The sequence below is a fragment of the Macrobrachium nipponense genome, chromosome 4, assembly GCF_015104395.2.
Source record: "Macrobrachium nipponense isolate FS-2020 chromosome 4, ASM1510439v2, whole genome shotgun sequence".
In the NCBI taxonomy this organism is placed as follows: domain Eukaryota; kingdom Metazoa; phylum Arthropoda; class Malacostraca; order Decapoda; family Palaemonidae; genus Macrobrachium; species Macrobrachium nipponense.
This window is the reverse complement of record NC_061100.1, coordinates 132063153-132090298: the sequence shown is the minus strand read 5'-3', so window position 1 is coordinate 132090298 and position 27146 is coordinate 132063153. Positions and strand designations below refer to the sequence as shown.

Below are 27146 nucleotides of genomic sequence, written 5' to 3'. Positions count from 1 at the left end.
ACGCTATCTTAAATTGATTTGAATTTGATTCATTTTTGCATAAAATATCTGAATCTAGTTAGGCTAGTTTCAGACGGGGTTGTCTGCAAAAGATAGGGTGTGGCTACCGAAAGCTTCGGTAGATCCGCACTTGGTATGTACGAGGGGTATGGGTCTTGCTTCTTTGTTGAGATTTGTCATGTAAGGAGTGTGAGACTTTGTCTATTCCGTAAGGAAGACGTATGATTCGTATGTACGCCAATTAATCAGTAACATGTTTAATTCCGTAAGGAAAGAGTATGATTCGTATGTACGCAATTAATCAGTAACAAAAGTCAGGGTAGTGAACCTGCTAACCTTCCTGTAGACTTTATTTTGCCTAACCCTGTAGTATGGCCTACGGGCTATGAATATGTCTACGAGAGGTGCTCGCTCTCCTTCATTGCTGTGAAGTGCTACTTCTGTAATTGTTACTCCTAACCCTGCAGTGTTGCCTTCGGGCCCTAAGCAGTGTCTGTAGAGGAATTACCCTTTCTCTGATACTCTTTCGATTCGTATCTTAGAATCGAAAGTGTTTGCTTTAGAGAGTAAAAGTGAAGTGCAGAAGTGCAGCGTGATACCCCTTGTGTAGTGGAGGGTGCGTCAGATCGGCCTCGTTTCGCCTCTAGGCCGGGACCTCTGCTTGACTCCCAGGACCCGGGGAGGGAGCATGTCGAAAGCCTAAGGAGGGTTACAAGGAACCCCCACCGATCTGGCGTGCCTTCGGCAGTTTTCTTGATGAAAAATCCCCGCTCAGACTGCCAAAGTGGCGTATGCGTTGCACGAATCCTGAAAGATTGCTTCTCGTCCTCCGAAGCGTCCTCCCCATGCAGGGGTTGGAGCTTTCGGAAGGACTCGCGCCCTCTAAATAGAAGCTTTATAGAAGAGGACGCTTCACGTCCTCTCTCTCTCTCTCGTTATGCGTTTCAGTGAGAAGTAAGAAGGCGAACGTCGCCTGAACTCGTGTCCGTCTTTCCACCGAGAAATACGTAAAAGAAGTCATAGTAGCAGGAAGCTTTTGAGAGCGGACGCCCGGGACGCTCGGATGGACTCCAGGCGCGCGCAGGGTGGTGCGCGCCAAGTGACGCCGAGGCGGGGCTACCAGTGGGGACGCCAGGGCAGCGGCGCTCCAGTTGGGGACGCCGGACAGTGCGGCGCATTCCGTGGGGACGCCGAGCGCGTTCCAGTGGACGCCGAGGCGCGCCGGTCCCGACAGTGGGGACGCCGTAGGCGTTTGGCACCAGCGCACGCCAGGTGTGTCGCCTGGCTGAACGTTTCTGTTGAACTCTTCAAGCTCTTGTTTCAGACGATAATGGGCCTAAAGAATGTTTTCCTCCTTACCTCCGGTGATACCTTCTACCTCAACCTGCAAAGAATGTGAAGTAGGCAGTGCTTCGGAGGCAAGTTTAAAGTGAACAGACAACTTCTTCTTCGAAACCCAGCAAAGACATCGGGTTTCGTGAATTCAAGAGGTCTCTGTCAATTAATATTGCTTTTCGCATAGGTGGATGGAGTTAAGGAAAGCTCAAGGGAAGATCTCGTTTGCTCTACCGCAACCTTTGCCATTCGGCCAATAAATTTAAGTTGCCACTACCGCAGTCAAGACTTTGCGATAAGGCAGTTACGGGTTATGTAAGGCTCGATGTCCTGCACGTCAGGACTATCGGGCCAACGTTCAGTGGGATTCTTGCAAAGGCTCTCATCAAAAGGACGCTCTTCAAGGAAAGCGCAAGACAGGACTTCCTTTGCCATACTGCCATAAATTTTAAGCTTTAGCAGGCATTAGTTGTTGATACGGGAGAGGAAGCTGGTTGGAGAGTTTCTTCCTCTTCCCAGGATAATTTTGCAAGCTTTTTAGCCCATCTGAAAGGGTTTTTCAGATGATAGATTTTGTTAGTTTCTAGTCGGGGACTACGTCTGCCGAATTGAACATCGTCGTTCTACCTGCCGTAAGCCCAGTCTCTTAACAGGATTCTTGCCCCTTCCTCGTTTGAGACGGGAATCGAAAAAATTTAAATGCTTGACTCCCTGGATTACGTTTTGTCAAGTTCAGTGACTTTCCCCCATTGACAATATACTTTCGTTTTTTGTCAAGTAAGTGGGTATTCCCCCATTGACAAAATATCTCTTTGTCCCGTAAATGGGTTAGTTTCCTCATTGACAAACATCTCATTAACTTGATATTGCGTAAGCGAATAAGCTCTTATTGACAAGATTCGGAAGAGCTCTCATTCGTCATTCGCAGACTCGTACAAGAAATAGACTTGTAGACTACGTCAATGAACGCTTAGGTCCAGTAACATAAGAAGCTTGAGCTGACTGCTTCGATTTCTCTTAAGTTTTGTTCATGAAACTTGCCTGTCAGATATGTATGTAGCTGTATTTCCGAATTCAGCTATATATATGTCTGCCAGGTAAGTATGAACAAACTTTGTTGTGATATAAGTTTCATATTTTTGCCTTGCGTTATTTTACTTCTGGTTGGTTTTCAAGTCATATACGCTTGCTGTAGTTACCTCTTCGGATGGCAACCGAGAGGTCTATTGTCTATTTTAAGGGACATTTAATCGTTACTCCCTGCAGCCTTCCAGAAGTTTCCGATTTATCTTTTACCGTTGTATGGTAGTGTTCTGACGACACAAACGCATCTATATATTTAGCGTTTTCTGTTTCGCTTAAATATACCAGCTTGAGAGTCTTTCGGCTCAAAAAATAACGGACCTATTTCTTCGTAGAATAGGGTAGCTGGCAACCCCAGACATAAAGTTAAGAGACGACGTTCGTAAGCTGCTTGGGCTGCTGCTGTCACGCTGTGTCTGTCTTGCCAGTCCAAACCGAGCCAGTAACACAGATCGGGCGCTGTCATGCGCCGTAGGTTACGTCTCTCTCTCCTGCGGGATTGACTGACTAACCGTATCTCTGTGCTGGCGGTTACGTCTCTCCTGCGGGATTGGACTGACTAACTGTAACTCCTTTGCCCTACAATCACGGACTTTATCCTAAGAATTGAGGGGATTTCTTACGTGAATGAATAAACGTTGCATTCGTTTTGCCTTACTATGTTCAACAGAGTTATCTCTTAATCCTTTCGGTGCTCGTTACCGCACGGTATAGACTACGAGTCTACCGCAACATTGCACTTTTATATGCTCTCCTGCTTAGGCAAAGCGCAGCCTTATTAGGGAAGTAAGGCATACTCGGGGAGGGAATGGATGAGCTTGCTGGGACCATTTCCTTCCTGAAGAAGTTTGTTTCCCCACCGAATAGACTGCAATTCAGACCACAGTTTTTTCCTACCGGGAAACTGAAATATTATTCAAGATCTAGGAATGATTCTGAATATCTCTCAGTGCGTTTATCACCTGAGGTGATAGAAAGAAGTGCCGGACATCTGGATAGGGTTTCAGATGTCCTGGATCTTAATCTGAAAGAAGTAAAAGCGATTCAGTAGTCCCTCCAGTCCTCGTAACGAGTTTGGAACCAGTGGTCCAGATCAAAACTCTGATATTCCACAGCTCTCTCATATCTTAAGAAGTATTCCTTGCTCTCGGTCCCTGTTCGAGTTTACGAGAAAGCCTATTATAACAACAGGCGTAGAATGTAACGATCCTCTAGAGGTTTCGTTACCGGGGATTGCAAAAGTCCGTACGAATCGTCCTCGATCGACGCAGCAACTATTGACTTCCGAGTGGAATCTTTCTTTAGAAGTAAGTTGAGAGTTGTGCGAGACTTTAGTGTACGCCCTTTCATTCTTCTCTTCGAATGTTGAGGACGAAGAGGCTTCTTCTTCTCTGCTCCCTTATTCTCGATCCGGGATCGGTACCATTAAACGCATATCCTATGATATTGAAGGGGCGGGGATGGATATTTAGTCTCTTTTCCCCTTTTTTCAATCGCTTAGGAAATGTAATAAGAGGATTTATGACGTCACAGGGAGCGACAATGACGCTGATCGCCCCATGTTGGCCTCAGGATCCTGGATTCACAGAGGTCACATACTTCCTAGTTCACTTTCCAAGGACCTTTTCCGAGAGAGTCGGTCTACTCTAACTCGAAAGGTACCTATAACCTCTCCGCTCTGAGTCTTGACTACGTTCAGGCTATCGAGATGTTGACAGGAATAAGATTACCGTCTTCCATTTCCGTCTGAAGAATGGGATAAGCTGGCAGTCACAACTATTAAAGAATACGCAAATATGTTGTTGACGGCCTTTGGGCTCAGAGATTTGCGTCTGTCAAACAACAAAGCCTTCACGATCTTTGAGTTTCTGTGGAATCTCGAACCTCGCTCACCATCTACTTTTTGTCTCACCTGTTTTCTCGGAGTCAGACCACTCGTGCGAGATCAGGGCGACATATAGTAGCCCTGAGTTTTCTTGTTGACGAAGTCGGTTGCGTTTGATTTACCACCCACCCCCGATGATCGTGTAACCATGAGACCAGGTTGGACTGTCAGGCCATTCTTCCTTCGGGACTGAATCGCCTTTTTGCTCCTCGCTCCTTTCTCCTGGCACCAGAAGCTCGAGTCAGGAGTTTTGGATTCGCTGACGACGTTGGGTTGCGTTGATACACCCCAAGGTTTGCTTAGATTGAATCGCCCAGGCAGTCCAGACACTCATCCTTCAGCGAAGAAATAGTGCCTTATGGTCTTCAGGGTACAGCCTTGCTGTCCTTGATTCGTCTGACTGGTCAACTGGTCGGTCACCTGACTTTAGTACAGACGGACTGACTGTGCATGTCCAGATCGAAGCTTTCAATATGGACTTAGACGTAGTCTGAAGTTCTTGATGTCAAAGCATTCGAACCTCTCCTACCTGTTAACGTTCTTGCATGTGATCAGGAAGGCCTTCTTCTAACCACCCTAGATACGACAAGAGGGTTAGTGAGATTTTAAGCCATCGTCACAAAGTTTTGGCTTTAGAGAACACAAGGCGGTGTGCTCTCTAACCCTTCCGTTGTGGCCTAAGAATGGTAAACCCGTTTTTGTTCCTTGGGCCAGGAGCTTGGAAGCAAGGATGGCACAAGTTAGTGGGCAGGAGCCAGAGAGAGTCCTGTGGCCCTGTCGGGTCTCTCAAGTTTTATCTACATAACTCAAGAAAGTCGAAGTCAATCGGGCAATCTGCAGTGTTCCGAAAAAGACCAGACTTGCCCATATCGAAGAACAGCCTGGCTTTAGTGTTAAGGAGTTCTTTCAAAAATGCTCCTTCATTGTGTTTGCACAAAGATTTGAAATCTTTTATCTGAATGCTCACGAGGTGAGGGCGCGGCCTCGGAAGCATTTCAACAGAGCATGGCACTCAGCAACATCCTGAGTACCATGTTTTAGCGAAGCAACTCTGTGTTCACTTCCACACTCCCTGCGAGATGTGAAGATGGCATATGAGATCTGCTGCTCGCTAGGGCCATACGTGTCTGCAGACACAATCTTGGGGGCAAGAAGTACCACTCAATCCTATCCTGTAGAAAATGGTTAGGAAGAGCTCTTAATTTAGTTGTTGAGTCGCCGACAACGGCGACTTCTTAACTCTTAAGCCTTAGTAACACACTTAACTTTGGCTAGGTTGGTCAGGTGGTGATATATATATTTATATATATATATATATTTATTTTACTTCTTAGCCCTCATGGTATGGTCAATATGGTCTAGTCACGTCGTGGTCTCGCCCCTGTTGACAGATCATCTGGAGTGCACCAGCTATATAGGTCTCTACCTCGCTGGCAACTCTAGTAGCACAAGCAGACTTACGTGGCAGTAACCACGAAGCCAGCTATGCTAACAGGTGGAACCACCGATGTAAATCATCTGCATGCATTTGTTTCCCAAAATCCTTCTATTCTGTCCCTTCCCACCTCCAAAGGTGGGATTCAGCTATATATATCTGACAGGTAAGTTTCATGAACAAAATGATATTGTTATGATACAATAAAGTTTGTTCATACTTACCTGGCAGATATATATAATCAAGTACCCACCCACCTCCCCTCAGGGGACAGTGGATATTATGAATAGAAAAATGGGAATGGTTCCTGATACCCGCCTCCCAGCGGCGGGAATGGGTACTAACCACCTGGCCGACCACTGCATGTGTCGGAAGTTTTTAAATTTTTAAAATTCTGTCGGACTTCAGAAAATACAGCTATATATATATCTGCCAGGTAAGTATGAACAAACTTTATTGTATCATAACATATCATATATATATATATATATAGATATATATATATATATATATATATATATATATATATATATATATATGTGTGTGTATATATATATATTATTTATATATAATATATATATATATATATATATATATATATATATATAATATATGATCGAACTACAAATGTCCTTTAATATCTAATTCGCTCTACCTCGGAATTAATATATTTTTCATATATGCTTTTAACCATATATAAAATATATTAATTACGAGGTAGAGCGAATTAGATATTAAAGGACATTTGTAGTTCGATATATGTATATGAATCACGGTAATGTGATAGACTTATATATATATATATATATATATATATATATATATATATATATATATATATATATATATAATATATATATATATATATATATAAACCACAACTGCATTTATTCAGCTTCAATACTTAGGCTTACTGACTTTCTGAGTCTAGAATTAATTGTGATGCTATAATTATAAAAAACAATAGGCAATAAAGTTTTTTATTTCTATAGAACTACAAGTTTCATTTAGCTACAATAATTTGCGCCAACTGATTTGTAAATAAACTGAAATCATGGGGGATCATATATATATATATATATATATATATATATATATATATATATATATATTTACGTTTATAGATCTCTTCGTCTACCCAGTAATTATTAATTAGTTTGATTTGGAAAACGGCAGGCATTTCCTCCAATATCAGCTGATTTTTAGTAAACGCGGGAAACCAAAACCCAAAACCCGCCATCCAGAGATAGGGGGTTCCTAAGTTGGGGGAAAATAGACTCTTGTCAGCTTTAGGGACGTATCTAAAAGGGAAGGATGTAGGCAGACTGGTACTTCTTAGGCCTATATCTTAAGCTCTTTTTCCCGTGAACCCTCTGCTGGCTGTATGTTCTGTTTCCAGGATTTGCCCTGCTCGTGGGGGGTTAAGCTGACCCCAACACCCAGGCAAAACGCCTGCGATATGCCCCAGTCGACTGCAGTCCGTGAACTCGGACGGATGTCTGACCACACGCCTTCCATTTAGGCCTATCCATGGGGTTACTGGCGCGCCAAGGGACCCAGACCTAAGACAAAGCCAGGCGCCACATTTTCTACAAAGATCCACTGAACACGGCATCCAGGTACGTCTTGTGAAACAGCATATTGCCAGTCCCTTACATCCTATTATCTATTTGATCCCCATTTTCCCAGTTCAAACTTCCATTCCAAAAAGAACTCATCCCTTTGTTTCCTCTCACTGCCTCATGGCCGCATGCTTCCCCTTGTGTGATCGTCCCAGACAAATGAAGTCATTGCATACCTCAGTGAAACATTAGAGTTCCTTTGCCCCAGTGTTAGAGAACAAATTAATACTAATTTGGGCAAGAAATCCGTTTTTCTTTTATCTTGTTTAATCTGGGATCCCTTTTCCAGATTCCCTGAGTCACGTGCCAAGTCTCTCTGCCCACAAGTGTTGCATTACCCACGATTATGAAACCAGCTTTTATGAATCACACTTTAGCCAGCTATCCATTTGTGAGAGATATATGGGTCCCAACGTGGGGACACGCTGCATTTACTTTTCTCCAGGCCAGTAAGGGCCTCTTGTAAATAAATAGCTGTAAAGTATTTAGCTGAGTTTCTGGCGACCTTTCCTCTAGAGTAAATTATCACTATAAATCCTTTTTACGGTAAGTTCAAGTAAATTTACCTTGTTTTCCCTCAACTTTTCCTGTTTACATATCGTAGTTCTTTCAAGGCCAGGCTCATACGTAAAAATGATGACTGCTTGCCAGCATCGAATCTGGGCCTGCTTAAAAAAATGCTTGTAAATCGCGTTATCCCTTGTAAAACGAATGTAAATGTTTTTCAAAGCGCAAAAAACAAAGCACACTCGCAGGGAAAGACACACTGGCTCACGGTAAGGTATACCTTTCATTTAATATGATTATTTTATAACCAATGTTAGCTTAAGGTACGTTTAAGTATTTTTATTACGAAGTGTTTTAAATAAGTGTTAAGTGAGAAATATTATTATATTGTAACGGCGAAGCGCGGAGGGAATTCTATTTTGTAAATTGCATTGTTCTCGTCTGACGAGACACTAACACGTGTGTAGAATAGATGCCAGAAAGTACCAGATCAAACTAGGAAGTGCTTTGCCAGGGTTTATTGGTGTGTTGGAAAGCCTAGCTAGTTAGGAGTATTCTACTAATAGTTACGGCAAAAGAAGTGTACAATTCTTTTGTCTGTGATAGTTTAGGGGAATTAATTTTAACGTAGGTTTCATTCCAAGTGTTGGTAACCGCTTAGCTCTCAGCTTAATTAAGCTGAGCGCACACGCTCTCCCAGGTAAGCTTCGCGCCTGCGCTGTCTCAACCAACCTTCGTTTCTCACAAAGCGGCAGCCATGTTTTTATCCCTTTAAGCATTATCTCAACGATTTAAGCAAAGTAACGTAAGTCTTGAAAGTTTAACGTAAATAGAAGTAATCTCAGTACTAGTATCTATCGTTCTGCCAGAGAAATTAACGTAATTCGCCTTGAATAAGAAATTAGAATTTTGTGTTGTAAATCGCGTTCGCGTTTACAGAGAATCAGCTGTTTGAACGACACGCTGATAGCGCACCGCTCTGCTGGCTCGCCTCACCACGCGTCTCACCTAACATCGCTCACTCGCTCGCTGAGCGAAAGTTTCATTTCACTTCGGACTTAATGTAACCTCTTTTACAAATGTTTGCTAACATCGTTTAAAATCCTTACCGTCATTTTCGCTTGTCACAGGGACCTAGTATCCGTACGTAAAGTTAACGTAAATCTTCAAAGAGTAAATCACAAGAATTGTTAACGTAAAACGTGTCTTTGTAAAATTCATATTGAAACGCAAATCATTTCATAAGCGCAAGCCGCTACCAGTAACGTAAAAATCGTTCACCGCGAGCGCGTTATCATTTTCATAAAACGTTATCCAAAGCAATTCTTTCATTACACGTTAACGTAAGTAAATCATTTAATGCAAGTTGCGTCATATTAAACTAACATTATTAGTTCAATTCAATACAAGGGAGTTTTTCATATATCATTTTCACCCTCTCCGAGAGAGAGAGAGAGAGAGAGAGAGAGAGAGAGAGAGAGAGAGAGAACCAGAACCAGAACCAGAACCCATTACTCACGAAGCCAAGAGTACTACGTCCATTACTTAACCGCATGCAGGATTAACATTATTTTAGTCTCTTGTGTCTTTCATTTACACTGAGCGGGATACGTGCGCGCCTGTGTCCATTGCAGTTTGCAAGCATTTGTTTCATTTACCGAGTACTTCAGCGAGGGACTGAGCATTTTCAATTTACCATTACCTGTCGTTGCCCGAGTGGTCTTTTCATTTTCTCTTATCATAAAAGACTTGCGTATACCGCAAGCACAAACCGCACAGTGTGCCACGCAAATTCATTACTTCCAGACAAGGAAGCCTACCAGTCTAGGACTGGCCACCACCAGTGCACGTCAGGTCTTATCATTTTACAGTGCCACTAATTCTTGACACTGTCCATCGACTGGCTGCTGAAGTACTCCCACCTTTTACTTTCTCTCCTCCACCATTACACTCTGCCCCGAACAGAGTACCATTTCTCTTCAGTATATTTAAGTATACTGCATTTAGTGTCGTCCGACGGGACACACCTGCACGCTACCAGTGTCCAAAAGGAACGTCTCCTCATAAGTGCCATTGCACCTGTACAGGCCGTACAGGTAGCCATTCTACCTGCGTGTCCGTCCTTACGGAACGCCCAATTCATTAGTGTCCATGTACAAGGGTCAGTGATCCTTCGGAACACTCCCCAAGGGAACGCCTCCCAAAGTGCCGCAGTACCTGCGTGTCCGTCCTTACGGAACGCCCAAGTAATTAGTGTGCCCATGTGCAAGGGTCAGTGATCCTTCGGAACACTCAACAAGGGAACGCCTCCCAAAGTGCCGCAATACCAGCCCTAAGTGCTGTCAAACCTGCGTGTCCGTCCTTACGGAACGCCCAATCCATTAGTGAATCCGCTATCCCGGATCACCCAATCAAGGGAACGCCTCCCGAAGTGCCGCAATACCAGCACTACTAGTGCTGTCCAAGGAACGCCTCCTGAAAGTGCCGTGCACCTGTACAGACGTACAGGTAGCCCTATACCTGCGTGTCCGTCCTACGGAACGCCCATTCATTAGAGTATCCACCATTTCGGATCACTCAACCACGGAACGCCTCCATAGTGCCGTGCACCTGTAGTGGACCTACAGGTAGCCCATTCCAGCGTCTCCCAAGTTGGGAATGCCCTTAAGTGTGACGTACGCCGCACACACTATTTGATTTTTCACCTCATCAGAAGGTTGCCATTTTCAGAAGTGCCACAATACTTACGGACACTTCCAAGTGCCACAGAGCACCCAATCTTTTCAGATTTTTTTTCTCTACCACGTCGCAGAACACATTTCCAAGTGAGTGCCACGTTACACAGTAGGCACTCCTATTCCATCCAGTACTATTCCTGGCCACCATTATTTTCATTTTCATCAGAGCCTCTACTGCAGCCTAAGGGAAATGTCTTCCCCTGCTTCCCACGACTTCTTTGCCATAGAGCTAGAGAAGCTCGGAGCCCTCATAACTTTGGGCAAGGAGGCCGGTTACACTGGACCAGCACTTGACCAGTGGATGAAGGCGCAGCAGGATGCCGTACGCCTACAAGAAAGGGAAGAAAGAGAAAAGAGAAAAGAAAGAGAAGCAGAAAGGAAGGCACGTGAAGAAGAGAGAAAGCATGAGCTAGCTCTCAGAGATGACGAAATCTCTCGGCAAGCTTCCAAGCCCCAGACCATGAGCTGGACTCCCGGTAAGAGGTGGTTGCGGAGGTTCTGCACCACTTGTTGTGTGCGTGGGCATGCTGTGGATTCAGACCAGTGCCCAAGTCGATCTCTACCTTGGGATGAGAGCTTCCAGGGTGAACTCCTCCAAGGCTACCATGTAGCCCTCCCTGATGAACAGCCTCCTATGGCCTATCAGTGGGTACAAGTCATGGCCGAAACCGAAGCCCAGGTCTCCCTTATTTCAAGAAAGGCATTGCCTAGGGGTGCCAAAATCCAGACGGACGAAGAAATTCAGTTTGAATGGATTGACGGTAACCTCTATTCTGTTCCTTCGGTCCTTCTGAATGTGGAAATGCCCTTTCTGGACCAGGAGACCAGGGAAACCACATTGTACCGCCTGGGCGTAGTTGACCCATTTCATGATGTTTATCAGGTAATATTGGGCCGAGATCTACTTAAGCCATATCTCCCCTGGACGCAGCTCCCACTACCAGATGCACCGGATCCCTGCAGCATGCCTCATAATCAAACCTCAATTTTAGGTTCAGAGGCTAGTGCCTCCGATGTCCCCGATATCCTTTCTATTTGCGAACCTGGCCCTGACCCTGTGTCAGAGCCCGACGTTTCTTCCGCATCATCTCAGCCTCTTACCATCTTACTGCCTACCTCCTCCACTTTGGAAGAGGTAAGCCCACCAGTTAACCCCGGACTTGCTTCCGAGGGTGATTCAACGGAGGTTTTCTTAACCTCCCCACGTCAAATCACTGCCAGAGAGGACTCTTCACCTGTGCCAGAGCACACTGCCAGCCTTGGTGACTCCACAGATTCGCAACCTGTGGGGCCATCTCGGCCTTACCGTCCAGTGCCATGGAAGAGGTTCTGGAACAAGTTCTGCCGAGACTGTGGCCGCAAGGGTCACATGTCTGCCAACTACGGAGGATGCGCAAATCACAATATTCCCGCCATCGCAATGGCAGTTACAAATTCTTCCTCCCTAGGACCTCCAGCTAAGGGCCCTATAACAGTCGCACCCCTCCAAAGTCATTATCAGCCAAGCCACGTCAGAGCCTACGACGACTCTGGCGCTCAAATCTCCCTGATACGGGAAGATCGAATCCCCCGAGGGGCTAACGTCGATAGACGTCACTTAATAACCATTGAAGGTATTAACCATATCAAGCTGATCCTTCCGACCGTCCAATTGAGGGTCACCAGACCTAATTTCTCCAAAGTATGTACTCTTGCAGTTGCAAGCTACATCCCAGGAGGTTACGACCTCCTCCTAGGGCAAGACATGAAGTCTCCCTCGCATTCCAAAAAGCCTAGGGGTCCTAACCCCTCAACAAATCACTCCAAAGCAAGGAGTCATCGAAATTCTACTTCCTCCAAGAAGTACATCCACCAACAGTCTCCCCCGTTACCAAGGAGGGAGATTGATCATTCACAGTTCCGTTGCAAAACCTGCAACGTACTAGGGCACTCCACGAATTGGCCTAGGTGCCCTAGTAGACTACCAGCAGCGGACCCTGTCCATTTTCCACAAGGCTTAGCCTTCCAAAAGAGACAGGAGCCTCTGTCTCCCATTTCCAAGGGCATGCTGAGAGGTATTGCACCTCCGGTACCCGTCACAGGTCCAGTCGACCTCAACTCTCTGCCAGTGCCACTTGGCAGCACTGGGCAGTGCCAAGCTCCGTCCAGCCTGGACGTAGAGCCACCACTGAACTTGACCTCTGCGCCTGGGCCCGAGCTAGCGCTGGCGCCTAACCTAATCAAGGGTCCTCCTACAGGAGATCCTACAACAGGCATGGAGCTTACCGCAGCCCATGGCCAATCTCCAGCCCATAATTCTTCTTCAGCCTAACCTCTGTCGCCCGAGGATGAACCTCCGGCAGATCTTACCTTCATACCTCTGGAAAACCAGAAACTGCCCGACACGGAGTCAGCCTGGAGTTTTCCCCTTGGAAATGATGAAATTATTGTAGAAAATGTAGATGTAATATATATATATATATATATATATATATATATATATATATATATATATATATATAGATATATATATATATCAGAGAGAGAGAGAGATTATATATATATATATTTATGTATATAGATATATATAGATTATATATATATATATATATATATATATATATATATATATATATATAATATATATATATATATATATATATATATATATATATATGACCTGATCTCGGTCATTTGTGGGTTCGGAATATAAAGGAAAAAACAGGAGAGAGATAAGTTTACACGCATGCAATGTAGGACATGCAAAAATAATAATCGATGAAACGTTTAACACAGATGTATTCTTCTTCGTGGCCTTTAACTGTAATTATTACGTTAACTATATTAGTGCACAACCGGACGGCAGGTTTGACTGTTATTGACACTACATGGTGACACTTGTCTTTGTGTGGCGGCCAACGGGAATGCGCGGGGCACTGGGCACTTGTGTCTCGACCCAGTCAGTCTGTCCTGTATGGGACCCGCTAACGAACTGATCTGACCGATGGTGCGGCCTGTTTCAAATGCCCCCCTTTCAGATGGCATCGTTATGCAAGAAGCTGATTGGTTATTCTGGCTCCTTAGACACAAGGGCCAATCACGAAGGGATATAGAGACACATGGTACTCTTTTGAACTGCCAAGCCACGCCAACTTGTAACGTCTTTGGCAGTTGACTTGTTTTGTTATACATACACACAGAATCACTTATAACGGTTTCATGGGACTTCAGAATATCACAGAGAAGGCATATTCAAAACTGTATGGAATCAGCTCATCACTCCCTCCCCAGTTCTTGCTTCCCGCAAGACTTACACTGATCTTATGATTTGCGCATTGTTGTTCTTCTTTGAGTGCCATACCATCCAGTTTGTGCAAAATTTAAAACTATTAGGACAGGGCCATTTGGCGTGTAACAAACACAAGTTACAACAAATGAATCTCACGCCTCACAATGTGTCATACAGAAAAACAAATTTAGGTTCACATTCAATAACATCAATGTAAAAATGGATAGTCACAGCTCCAGCTCAAAAAAGCTAAATTCATAAATAAAAATTCACCTAGCATGACTCAATAATGAAACGTTACTCATAAGAAATTTGGTAAAAGTATAAGAAAACTTACTGAATTCTTTCTGCAACAGTAAAATCAAGGAAAACAGAAAATCAAAATTCAAAGATTACACACAAAAAATAACTTTTTTTATTTTTCAAAATAATCTCACATTTCCACATCATCGATGGAAGATCACAACTTTCTTTCAAAGCATAAACAGCATTGACAACGATAAGAAATTTTGGACACAGTATAATTGGTATCAATAGAAGTTCTTAAAAAATTTGATACATCGTAACAATATGTGTTTAATATGACTTGAAATCGGATTAAAACAATAATGCAATAAAAAATTGTAAGGACAACGCTTATTCATAATTTTCTCTGTACATAATTCATCATTCGCGTTGTTCTTACTTCCCCCTGAGAGAGCATTCAGCGGGCTTTCCGTCAGTGTATAAAGCTTGTATAACCACATATTGTGTACTTTTATATTTTGTATTTTATGTCTCTCAAGAAACACAAATCGGGTCTCGCCGACCCACTTTTACTCTCTCGCGGGTCGGTGACCACATTTCCGTCCGCATGCTGTATATTTATATTTCCCTTGACTGTAATAAAAATCAGTACACTTCTACCTGCCTCTTTGTCCACACCTCACAACTGGTGACCCCGGAGTGACGGTGACCCAAGCGGTTTTGGCTCAGCCATTAAGGGACTCACTACCGCCGCTCACCTTCAGAGATCTTTAACGGACTCATACGGCGCCTCAGTATAGATCTCTGAAAGCTCCTACCGTGGAAATAACCAACGCCTCTTAACGGACTAAATACGGCATACCTGGCCCAAGGGTGTGTTCAGGCGTTTCCTCAAACGGTTTGGCCCGCCATTCACGACTCTGTCGACCGTTTTTGTGAGAGAGGACAATGGGCGCAAACAGTACCTCGCGGGAAACCTCGCGGGAAACCCGGGCCTCCCCCGCCCCAGCGACGGACTCTGACACAGCGGCCTGCGTCAAGCTGTCAAATTGCCCCCCCCTTCACAACGGCTGACCCGTCTTCCTGGTTCTTCCGAGCCGAAGGGCAATTCCGGATCGCGGGGCTCACAAACAAAGTGCTGCAGGCTGACCTCGTCGCAGCGGCTCTCCGACAGAGGTGCTCGGCCGAATATCTAACTGGCTGACCGTCGAGCACGAATCGGACTTGTCACGCTCGACGAGATAAAAGAAAGGCTCTTGACAGCCTATTCCGTGCCTATCGCTGAAAGGGCCGCCCGCGCCCTCGACCTAGTCGCGAACATGCGCGGCGCCGACACCCAAGATGCCTGGGACACTGTGATGGGCCTCGTCCGTCTGCCCGAAATAGGCCCCGACGGAAAAAAGGTAGAGATCAGCCTGAGCCGCGAAATATTCCTGCGGCAACTCGAGCCGGACGTCCGAAAGCAGCTGACCGACGCGTACCACCCTAGAGGACGACGAACTACTAGAGAAGGCAAAGAAGCTGACGTTGTCAAACATGCCGCGAAGCTCGCCGCCCCCCCCCCGCCCCCCATCCTCCCGTGTGCCTGGCCGCAGAGAAGGAAGAAAGACGACGACGACCCAACGCAAGAGATCGGCGCCATATCCCAAGGGAAGTCCTCCCACACGCAGCGAGGTGAAAACTCCTGGTGCCGCTTCCACCGGAGGTTCGGGAGATTCGCCAGAGGTGCGAAAGCCCTTGCACCTTCCAACAGTCAAAAAACGACGACGGCAAACAAAACCAAGGCCGCCCGTGGCAACGGCCGCGTCGGAACCACACACCGTAGGGTTCTACGTCCGCGACGCGATCTCCGGCCGGAGGATGTTGGTGGATACTGGGGCAATGCCACTCGATATTCCCGCCGTCATTAAAAGACCGTAGCCGCGAGCCCGACAAAACAACCTCCCTCGTCGCCGCAAACCGGGACCCCCATCCGTTCCTACGGCACGAAGCCCCTCGAGATATCCATCTTGGGTTGCGAAACTACGTCTGGGAATTCACAATCGCGGACGTCAGGATCCCGCTACTGGGGGCAGACTTCCTGGCGCAGAACGGCTCTGGTGGACGTGGGCCGCAAACGCCTCCTCCTCGACACGGGGACATGCCTTTCCCTTCCACTAGCAGCAGGCCCGGGCGCCCCTACAATTTGTACCATCGCCCCCCACAAACACGGCAACCTCCTGCAGGAGTTCCCCGAAGTCTTCAAGCCGGAACTTCGTCAGGCGGCAGGGACGCCGCCCAAGCACGGATATTCCACCACATAGCCACCACGGCGCCCCCCACACACGCGAAGTTTCCGACGACTCCCTCCAGGCCGCCTCCAGGAGGCGAAGCAGGCGTTCTCGGAGATGGAACGAATGGGCATCTGCAAGAAAGCATCGAGCCCTTGGCGTCGCCCCTGCACATGGTACAGAAACCTGACAGCACCTGGAGGCCCTGCGGAGACTACAGAAGACTCAACCTCGCTACAATCCCCGACCAATACCCCTTGCCAAACATGCAGGATTTGACAGGGGCCCTTCATGGGGCGAAGGTCTTCACAAAAAATGGACCTCTTAAAATCCTATTTCCAGGTTCCAGTGCACACCCGAGGATGTCCCCAAGACTGCCATCATCACGCCTTTTGGCTCCTTCGTTTTCCATTACTCAACCTTCGGCCTGAGGAATGCAGGGGCCACCTTCCAGCGCCTGATGGACAGCATCCTGGGGGACCTGCCCTTCTGCGTCTGCTACGTCGACGATATCTTGATTTTTTCCAGGTCCTTGGAGGAGCACCTACATCACGTCCGAGCGGTCCTGAAGCGCCTGCAGGAAAACGGGCTGGTCGTCCGTTTCGACAAATGCACCTTCGGCGCCGAGAAGGTGGACTTCCTCGGACACGAGATCTCCGCGACGGGCGTGCGCCCCATGGCCTCGAAGGTAGGCGTGGTGCAGAAGTTCCCAACACCAACCACGGTCAAGTCCCTGCAGGAGTTCATCGGAATGGTCAATTACTACCGCCGATTCATCCCCGCCGCCGCCCGCACCATGTCTCCTCTAACACAGGTCCTGAAGGGGAAACCAAAGGCCCTAACGTGGGAGGCCGAACAAGAGAAGGCTTTCAACGAGACTAAGAGGGCCCTCGCCAGAGCGGCGACATTATGCCACCAAGACCCTGCTGCACCTTTACGCCTCACCACCGACGCCAGCAACGTCGCCTGCGGGGCTGTCCTCGAGCAGGTGGTCCAGGGCGAGCCCCAGCCACTCGCCTTCCTACAGCAAAAAAACTATACGCCGCCGAGACGAGGTACAGCACGTTCGACCGCGAACTCCTGGCAGTGTACCAAGCAGTGCGACATTTCCGCTACCTCCTCGAGGGCTCCCCCTTTACGATCAGGACGGACCACCTCCCTTTGGTACACGCCTTCACCAAGGCGGGCGACGCTTGGTCAGCGAGCACAGAGGCACCTAGCAGCCATCGCAGAGTTCGGTTGCACCATCCAGTACGTGCCTGGCGAGAAGAACCACCCCGTGGCAGACGCCCTATCGAGGATAGAAATCAACGCCGTGCGTCTCGGGGTCGACTACGAAGACCTCGCCCTCGGGAACAGCTGCCGACCCGGAGACTGCCGCATACCGCACTGCTATCACCGCCCTCAAGTGGGAAGACGTGCCTTTCGGACCCGCAGGCATGACGCTCCTCTGCGACATCAGCACGGGCCGCCGCGCGCCCGCTGATCCCAGCCTCCCGAAGGAAAGCCGTGTTCGACGTCATACACGGACTCTCGCACCCCTCGGGCCGGACGACGGTGCGCCTCCTGACGGAGAAGTTCGTCTGGCATGGAATTCGGAAGGACTCCCTCGAGTGGGCCAGGACCTGCGTGCCTTGCCAAACTAGCAAAATCAGTCCGGCACATCAACACGGAATCAGTCGTGGGGAAAATTTCCTTCCGCAGCCGAAACGAAGAGTTCGGCCACATCCACATAGACGTCGTTGGCCCCCCTGCCCCCGTCGGAAGGCGCCAGGTACCTCCTGACGGTAATCGATCGCTCCACCAGATGCCCGAGGCAACGCCGATGTCGGAGGCGACCACGAAAGCATGTGCCGAAGCACTCCTCGCCAGCTGGATCAGTCGATTCGGAGTGCCAGACGAATCACGACAGACCGCGACCATTTTTTTCCTGTCGGAGTTGTGGACTGCCCTGGCCCTCCTAATGGGAAAGAACGTCGCTACATGCCACCACCGCCTACAACCCAGCAGCTAACGGCATGGTGGAGAGAGTCCACCGTTCGATCAAGGCTTCCCTCTGATGGCGCGCTGCACCGACGAAAATTGGAAGAGCCAACTACCGTGGGTCCTCCTCGGTCTCAGGACTGCCCCGCGGGCAAACGGCGAGGCATCACCCGCGGAGAAGGTATACTGGGGAGCCATTAACAGTCCCTGGCGGCGTTCTTCCCGACCAATGCCGACGACGCTGACGTCTCCATCGCCAGGCTTCGGGAATCCGCCGGGAAGTTCCACGCCCTGCGTCAAACCTTCTCCGACAGAACCAAACGTTTCCTCCCGAAGGCCCTATCATCGTGCAAGCACGTCTTCGTCAGGGACGACGCCCGCACCGCCCGCCTCTAACGAGACCCTACCGCGGTCCCTTCCGCGTCCTACGACGCACTGACAAGGCATATCTCTTATCCATCAACGGTCGCGAGGACTGGGTCACAATCGATCGCCTGAAACCAGCCTTCATCATGGACGAGGACCTCGCAGACGCGGATTCCACAGGGCGCCTCAATCTTCCTCGGAAAAAAGCGACTCCTTCGATCGCCAAACCTCCTAGCCGTAGCCGCGGCCGCCCTCGAAAGACGGTCGAACCCCCCGAGGATCACCTCAGGGGAGGCATCCCGTCCCCGGAAAACCCCGAGGATCTACCACAACAACTAATATCACGCACCCGAGGGCGCCTCCGCCGTCCAGCTCGCTTCCGCGAGTGACTACCCGAAGTACAAAGAAGTCAGCCAACAATCATACCTAATTATTGTCTTAGGGGGGGAGTATTTGTAAGGACAACGCTTATTCATAATTTTCTCTGTACATAATTCATCATTCGCGTTGTTCTTACTTCCCCCTGAGAGAGCATTCAGCGGGCTTTCCGTCAGTGTATAAAGCTTGTATAACCACATATTGTGTACTTTTATATTTTGTATTTTATGTCTCTCAAGAAACACAAATCGGGTCTCGCCGACCCACTTTTACTCTCTCGCGGGTCGGTGACCACATTTCCGTCCGCATGCTGTATATTTATATTTCCCTTGACTGTAATAAAAATCAGTACACTTCTACCTGCCTCTTTGTCCACACCTCACAAAATAATCAAGTTATAAACACATAAACTCACTCATTATATGCTTGGAACTCTAACAAAATGTTAAAAAAATTAGACATCCATTTCTCAGTAATAACTGACATGAAACAAAAGTGCATAAGCATGTTTTTAAGATATTCTCTGTTCACTTTGTGACGGACACATTTACTCATGACTCGCGCTGGTAGGGTACGCTAGGCAACTACACGTACTTACAAATTATGTGGATGGTTTGCTTTATCGAAGAGGGAGGAACGGTGGCACAAGTTACTCCCTTTTTTTTTTCAGTTCAGAAAAACTGTGACTTGTCAGTCAACTCCCTTACACACTTGCAAACCCACATACACTCAACACATGCACAATCCCATGGCACTCGCTCAACATGTTCACACAACAGCTGACTCACTTGCCTCTGTTTTCTGTGCGACTCACCTACAGGTGTAGTTGAAACATTTAACTGTATGCGTCGCAGTTCCTCTCTCTCTTTGTCTCGTGCCTTACAGTATACTTTTGGGAAGAGTGTCTGCTACTCTTATTACTTTTTTTTTTTTTTTTTATGATCAATCCCCACAATGGCAAATTCTAACAGTTGCTTGATCCTACGAAGTTGTCGAGAAATTAACATTCTTAAGGACATTTCTGTATCAGGGATTAAATACAATTTGTTCTCACTTCATTATCAAATTTTAAAATGACTTCTCTTTCCCAGCGAAAATCTAACTACTATTTCAACAAAAATATCAGTCTCGTTACTATACTCAAACTCTTTAATGAATTTACGTTAATAATTTCTTCAACAAATATATCAGTCTTGTTACTTTACTCAGACGAACACTTTAATGAATTTACGTTAATAATTTCTCCAACAAATATATCAGTCTTGTTACTTTACTCAGACGAACACTTTAATGAACTTACGTTAATAATTCTGTCTTTAAATCTCAATCACAGTTCTTCAATGGGGACAAATGGGATGTATTGTCGCTCGTGATACTTTTAACTATAATCAGAACACGGCCTAAGAGAACCATCCTTTTTTTTTTTTTTTTTTTTTTCTACAAATTCCCTATCTGCTTTCCCCTAACACAGCATGCAGTTGATTAGACTACAAAAGGCTACACAACTCGTTCATTGTGCAGTCGAACTAATACTAATATTACTATCAGTGACAACTTTTAGCAATCACGACGGCTTCTAGGCGGGACGGGGTCTCCCACCTCTGGGGGTGTGAAGGGTATCCTCTCATCACATCCCCATAGTGTCCCAAGACACTATCCTGAACTGTCCCTCTTTGCCATACGGTTGAGATGTTCCCGTTTTCTATGCAATTTGCTCACAGGTCAGCAGCTTGAACTATTAGCGCCAGCAGCGGTGCCGGCGATCACTACTGATGCTATTAGTTTGCTTGTATCTTCTTCACATCGAGCCTGGATTCTCGTACTGGTTTGCTGGCTGTCATCTGACGTCTATCAGCTATTCCTTATTCTAACATCGCTTCATCCTATCCATACCTTAGGCAGGTATCGTGACTTCCTTCACGGGTTGAGGCTGGTAAGGGAATTTCTGCACTATTCACCTTAACATCATCCCTCTACTCTTCGATAGGTCGCGATCAGAAGTAGGAGTGGACTTCCCCCTTCCCACGGAGTCACGGGGGAGAGGCTCTGTTCGACCTCTCTCTGCTCCCAGCATTCTTGACTCGTGGGTAGACAGGTTCGTCTTCTTCTCAGGGTGGGGACTTGCATCCCTTCCCTCACAACAAGACAACAAGGCGTCCCTTGTTCCCGGGCTCTGCATAACAGTCCCGCACGGCACTGGGGGTAACCAGGGGTACTACCTTCCCGGCGTTACCTCCATGGCATCTCCTGCTACTGCCAACTTCCGTCCTTCCTCGTGAGGTTGGACTGCTCGCCATCTCTCCATTCAAAACACGTTCGTTACTCCTCTACTTGGTCTGCTACACGAGTCGGTTACTCGGGGGTCACGAAGGGTGTTCGCCACCGTCGTTTGAATTTGGCGCTGCAACCGTCGATTTTGAATTCTCCCACACTAGTCTCTGTCTTAACGGATTTTTCTAATATTTTGTTAATACTTCCGCAGATTCGAATTCTCTTTCACCCGTCGTCACCGAATTTGGTCGCAAAACTATCTAACAGTGGTAATTTATTAATGATTTCTACGATCGCACTCTGTCTGTCTAGTTAGCACTGCATTTTTTTTCTAAATCGTAGGGTGTGTGATTGCACACTGTCTTTCTGGTTAGAACTGTGCTTTTCAAAGGCATGGTGTGACTGTACACTGTCTATCTGATTAGCACTGTGCATTTCGAAATCGTGTGGTGTGATTGTACACTGTCTTTCTGGTTAGCACTATGCATTTCGAAATCATATGGTGTGTAATTGTACACTGTCTGTTTGGTTGACACTGTGCATTTCAAAATGGTAGGGCCACTCGATTTATTATTCCCGTACTTAGCACGGTTCGCCACTTTTCTGCCGATTGCTTTAGCCATAACTGTTTTTATGCAGTTCGTTCGTTTCACCATTTCCCTCGTCATCAGCGACCATCGAACTTTCTCTCGTTTCCATGTTTATTTCTCTTCATATCACTGTTTGTCGGCTAAAATGGTTTAGCACTAACGTTTGTTTGACACCTCATAAGATTGTATAAGACCTCACAGGATCCGCAAGACCCCACAGGACCTCACAAGACGCCACAGGACCTTACAGGACCTTACAGAACCTCAGGAACACCACAGGACCTTAAAGGACCTTACAGGGCCTTAAAGGACCCCACGACTGACACCAAAATTATATGACCTGATCTCGGTCATTTGTGGGTTCGGGATATGAAGGAAAAAACAGGAGAGAGATAAGTTTACGCGCATGCAATGTAGGACATGCAAAAATAATAATCGATGAAACTTTTAACACAGAGGTATTCTTCTTAGCTACACAGGTGGCCTTTAACTGTAATTATTACGTTAACTATAGTAGTGCACAACCGGACGGCAGGTTAGACTGTTATTGACACTACATGGTGACACTTGTCTTTGTGTGGCGGCCGACGGGAATGCTCAGGGCACTGGGCACTCGTGTCTCGACCCAGTCAGTCTGTCCTGTATGGGACCCGCTAACGAACTGATCTGACCGATGGTGCGGCCTGTTTCAAATGCCCCCTCTTTCAGATGGCATTGTTATGCAAGAAGCTGATGGTTATTCTGGCTCCTTAGACACAAGGGCCAATCACGAAGGAATATAGAGATACATGGTACTCTTTTGAACTGCCAAGCCACGCCAACTTGTAACGTCTTTGGCAGTTGACTTGTTTTGTTATACATACACACAGAATCACTTATAATGGTTTCACGGGACTTCAGAATATCACGGAGAAGGCATATTCAAAACTGTATGGAATCAGCTCATCATCTATATATATATATATATATATATATATATATATATATTATATATGTTATATATATATATAGTATTATATATATATTTATATATATATATATAGTATATATATATATATATATATATATATATATATATATATATATATATATATATATATATATATATATATATATATATATATATATATATATATATATATATATATATATATATATATATGTATATATATATATATATATATATATATATATATATATATATATATATATATATATATATATATATATATATATATATATATAAATATATATACACACAGTGGTCCCCCGTATTCGCGGGGGATGTGTACCAGACCCCCCCCCCCCCCCCCCCCCCCCCCCCACCGACCCCCCCCCCCCCCCCCCCCCCCCCCCGTGAATAGTTAGAACCCACAAATGTTTGGAACCCCTATAAAAAAGGCTAAAAACAACCTATTTTGTTAGTTAAAACTCAAGAAACACCACTAAAAATTTTCATACTTGGTTTATTTTAATAGTTTGTCACAAAAAGTTTGTTTTATGATGAAATTGATCCAAAAAACCAGGATTTTTGTGGATATTTCTCATAGAAAAATATCGCGAATGTGCAAATTTTCCACGAATAAAGCGGAGAAAGAAAGAAACGTTCCCGAGAGAAATCCGCGAATGTGAGAGTCCGCGGATCTGGAGAACGCGAATACGGGGCCCACTGTATATATATATATATATATATATATATATATATATATATATATATATATATATATATATATATGTGGCAGTACTTACACTTCGCACACAGCTCTAAAGTAACGTGCACCGACTTGGAGGCTGTAATTTAAGGGAAGAGTGATCTAATCTTAATCTCACCTTTGCTGAGATGTTCTCACTCTGGAATTAGCTAAAAGGGTTATAATTAGGAAGAGAAATTAAATTGATGTGTCCTTAATATAGGTTTATTCTTTGCTCGGGGTTCTATAAAAGTTTCCACCTTCTGGGCTCTTGGACTGATAAAACTTAATTCTTTGAAAGGCACTTGTTGCAATTACAAGTCTATTGGCACGAGGGAATTTTACTGAGTATTGATTGTCACTTATCACTGTCTTTTGATTGATTCGCGCACCACACTTCTGCACTTTCCCTCACTTCAGTTTGTCTTCTCTGTTTTACGGCCACGCCACTGCAGTTCTCCCCTCGGCTCCCCTCTTCTGTTTCTCTTCTCCTTTCTTTTTCTGCTCTGCCTTCTTCTCTCTCTGTCTGGCCTTTTTATTAGGATGAAATCTTCTTAGCACCGCCTTTGGAATTTTGGATTTTGACTGGGTGTGGCATCTTCTAAAAGACTTCTTGTGTCTGAATGGCTACAAACTTTTATACAAACCGCCTTCCTGTCATGTCTTCTACAGTGATTCATAGGCTCTGAATTTGTATACGCCTCCTGCTTGATGCCTTAGCTTTTGGGGGTGTATCCCTTTGGTATCCTCATAGGTCATTCATTGATACACATTCCGGGGGTGACCACTATCTGGCTCTGCTTCTTGAATCGTCAAAGTCCATAGGTCTATCTTGGAAAGGGTGGAGCTCTTTAAGAGTTTGGCACTTCCCTCTTTCTAACAACGGGTCATAGAATTCCTTTTTAAATATGCCAGATGGCTCTCTCTGACCTGTCACACGAAGGGAACGCCGATTAATCACGGAAAGTATGCTGGCGCTGATGAGTTGGGTTCCAATTTCTCGAAGATGCCTGGGAGATATCACTCATCGGCCGTTAATCTCCTGTCGGTCACTAATCTCTGGTACGGACAGAGGTTTTTTGGGGGGAGATGGAAACCACCTAGCTGATGGCTAAAAGCCTAATGTTTGGAGTAACAAAATCCCTTCTCTAAGAAAATCATTATCTTAATTCATTCCCTTTTCCTTTTTCTTCTCTTATCATCCGTGCTTTCTTTCTTTAAGTTATTTATAGGTTATTGCCTTTTGGAATAACAACACTGTGCCACACTATAACATATATATATATATATATATATATATATATATATATATATATATATATATATATATATATATATATATATATATATATATATATATGTATATATATATATATATATATATATATATATATATATCTTACAGGTATGAATTGATGTGTTAGTGAATTACATATCGTGTCAGCTGCCCTTGCTTGGAGACAGTGAGCTGTGGAGGTTGCCTACTTGAATGAAGGAATCTGATGCGTATGCGTTTTTAAGTTGGTGGCTCTCCATACTGTTGCCAGGGTCAGTTTTGAGGTGTGGTGGGTATGTACATTCGTTTGTACGGATGTCACAGGTTTGACCGATCGAGGCACTTGGGGGAAAGACACATTCCTTTGTGATAGGAGGAAAGACGGTTGAGCGAATGCCAAGGTCGGGAGAAAACCCCATCTTAAAGATGGGCTCTATACCATGATATTAAAGACGGGATTCTCTAACTTGACTAATACAATGTAACAATTGACATTTTGAGGCTGGGAGTTAATACTTAGCCAGGAGAGTGGAATGATAACTTAATAGTTTTCTTTGTGGGGCAGACTTGGGTTTTATCACTATGACTTATTAATCAATTTACTCTATTTTATGTTCATTTGCTTTGGGTAATAAATAGTTTATTTTGTATTTATGTGAGCTTAATAGCCTAGTGACATGCTTGCAGATAGAGGGTGCCGCCTGCTGCCACAGGTAAGAATTGTTAATTTGTGTAGTTTTGTCGAAAGGGGGTGGTTAGATATATATATATTATATATATTGCTACGTTTATTGACCTCCTCGTCTACCCAGCATTTAGTTAATTATTTTGATTTGTAAAAGGGCAACCATATTCCTCCAAATATCAGCTGATTGAGGCGGGAAACCAAAGCTAGCCAGCCAGAGATAGGAATTTCCTGCCTAGAAGGGGGAAAATAGACTTGTTAGCTTTAGGGACATATCCCAAAGGGAAGGATGTAGGCAGACTGGTACTTATTAGGCCTATATCTTAAGCTCTTTTTCCTGTGAACCCTCTGCTGGCTGTATGTTCTGTTTCCAGGATTGCCCTGCTCGTGGGGGGTTAAGCTGACCCCCAACACCCAGGAAACACACCTGCCATCTTTCTCAGTCGGCCCCAGTCGTGACCCCGGACGGATGTCCCCAACCAGCCTTCCCACTTAGGCCTAACAGCATTACTGGCGCGCCCGAGCCCCAGACCTGAGACAAAGCCGGACGCCGCATTTCTACAAAGGTCCACTGATCATGGCATCCAGGTACGTCTTGTGAAACAGCATATTGCCAGTACCTTACCTCCTAGTGTCTATTTACTCCCCATTTTCAAACTTCAACCTCAAACGAATATCCCTTTGTGCTTCTCACTGCCTTATGGCCGCATGCTTCCCCTTGTGTGATCGTCCCAGACAAATAAAGTCATTGCATACCTCAGTTAAACACTAGAGTGCCTTTTCCCCAGTGTTAGAGAACTGAATAATCGTAACTTGTGCAAGAAGTCCTTGTTCTTTTTATCTTGTCTAATCTGGGATCTTTTTCCAGATTCCCTGAGTCACGTGTCCAAGTCTCTTCGCTCGCAAGTGTTGCCTTACCGCAAGATTTCGAAACCAGCTTTTACGTGAACTTCATTTTAAGCCAAATATCATTCCCTGAGAGATATTATTAGTCCACTTATTGGACCAGTTTTATTACTTTTCCAGGCTGTTAAGCAGCCTCTTGTAAATAAATAGATGTAAAGTAATTAGCTGAGTTTCTGGCGACCTTTTCCTCTAGAGTTAAATGTTCACTTTAAATCCTTTTTACGGTAAGTTCAAGTAATTTACTCTGTTTTCCCTCAATTATTCCTGTTTACGTATTGGAACCTCTTCAAGGCCAGGCCCATACGTAACAATGGCGCACCTTGCCGAAATTCGAACCTAGCTTGCTTTAAAAGCTTGTAAAACGCGTTATCCCTTGTAAAACGTAAAATGTAAATGTTTTTACAAAGCGCAAATCAAAGCACACTTGCAGCGGAAGACACACAATGACTCACGGTAAGGTATACCATTCATATAATATGATTATTTATAACCAATGTTAGCTTAAGGTACGTTTAAGTATTTATTTTAGAAGTGGTTTAAATAAGTGTTAAGTGAGAAATATTATTATATTGTAATGGCAGAGCGCCGAGTGAATTCTGTTATTTTGTAAA

General features: G+C 45.4%; 1 protein-coding gene across 7 annotated transcripts in view; it reads left to right on the top strand.

The window, feature by feature from the left end:
• The window catches only part of LOC135211180 (uncharacterized), a 72385-nt gene that overhangs the window by 5851 nt on the left and 39388 nt on the right, over nucleotides 1-27146 (top strand). The window lies entirely within an intron of this gene.